General features: G+C 53.2%; 1 protein-coding gene across 1 annotated transcript in view; it reads left to right on the top strand.

Annotated features, from left to right (window-relative positions):
* The window catches only part of LOC122547416 (translation initiation factor IF-2-like), a 6,589-nt gene that overhangs the window by 1,036 nt on the left and 4,178 nt on the right, over positions 1–1,375 (top strand). The window lies entirely within an intron of this gene.

The following is a 1,375-nucleotide window of genomic DNA, read 5'->3' as shown; positions in this document are numbered from 1 at the left end:
GATGGATGGTACACACTGCTGTTACTGAGGGTCGGTGGGAGGGAGGGGATGGTACACACTGCTGTTACTGAGGGTCGGTGGGGGGGGAGGGGATGGTACACACTGCTGTTACTGAGCATCGGTGGGGGGGGTAGGGAGGGAGGGAGCGAGGGGATGTTTGTGGGTGTGGGGGCTGCTTTCCCCCTGGATGGTGTCGAGCTTCTCGAGTGTTGTTGGAGCTGCCCCCACCCAGGGCCAAGTGGGGAGTATTCCCTCACCCTCCTGCCTTTGGCCTTGTTGTTCCCAGTTATAGGGCCTGTCTGCTTTGCCCCACCACCCTCCTGTTTATCTCTCCCCAACACCACATCTTGCCATCCCTTTCCCCCTCGTGTTTGTATAGGTGGATATAAATGGTCCTCTCTGCTCGGACCAACATGTTACAACACGGTGCATCCCGTCAGAATTTCTGACTGCGATTGTGCGACACTTAGAAATGTGGGAACAGACAACAGACTTCAGGAGGGTGGGGACAGAGCAGTGAAATAATCAGGCACCCAACTAATGAACTTGGGCAAGGTATGACATGATGTTTTTCTACTGGAACAGAGAGAGAGATTTCCTTCCAAATGATCCCAAGTTAAAGTTGCTGTGGGGTGCAGTGAGACATGGAGGTGTCTGTCCGCAAATCTCTCAGTGAGACATGGCCATTGAGAAGGCTTTAAATAAAACAGGATCTGACTCTTTCATAGGTGAGGCAAAACACGTACAGCACCATGCACAGTTCCAGTCTCCGTATCCCTCAGTTAGACCCACACTCGGAGCACCGTGTACAGTTCCAGCCTCCATATCCCTCAGATAGACCCACACTCGGAGCACCGTGCACAGTTCCAGTCTCCATATCCCTCAGATAGACCCACACTCGGAGCACTGTGCACAGTTCCAGTCTCCATATCCCTCAGTTATACCAACACTCGGATCACCGTGCACAGTTCCAGTCTACGTATCCCTCAGTTATACCAACACTCGGATCACCGTGCACAGTTCCAGTCTACGTATCCCTCGCTTAGACCCACACTCGGAGCACCGTGCACAGTTCCAGTCTCCGTATCCCTCAGTTACACCCACACTCGGAGCACCGTGTACAGTTCCAGTCTCCATATCCCTCAGATAGACCCACACTCGGAGCACTGTGCACAGTTCCAATCTCTGTATCCCTCAGTTAGACCCACACTCGGAGCACCGTGTACAGTTCCAGTCTCCATATCCCTCAGATAGACCCACACTCGGAGCACTGTGCACAGTTCCAATCTCTGTATCCCTCAGTTAGACCCACACTCGGAGCACCGTGTACAGTTCCAGTCTCCATATCCCTCAGATAGACCCACACTCGGAGCAC

Source organism: Chiloscyllium plagiosum, unplaced genomic scaffold (assembly GCF_004010195.1).
Source record: "Chiloscyllium plagiosum isolate BGI_BamShark_2017 unplaced genomic scaffold, ASM401019v2 scaf_991, whole genome shotgun sequence".
In the NCBI taxonomy this organism is placed as follows: domain Eukaryota; kingdom Metazoa; phylum Chordata; class Chondrichthyes; order Orectolobiformes; family Hemiscylliidae; genus Chiloscyllium; species Chiloscyllium plagiosum.
Note: the sequence above shows the minus strand (reverse complement) of the source record. Positions and strands in the feature narration are given on the sequence as shown.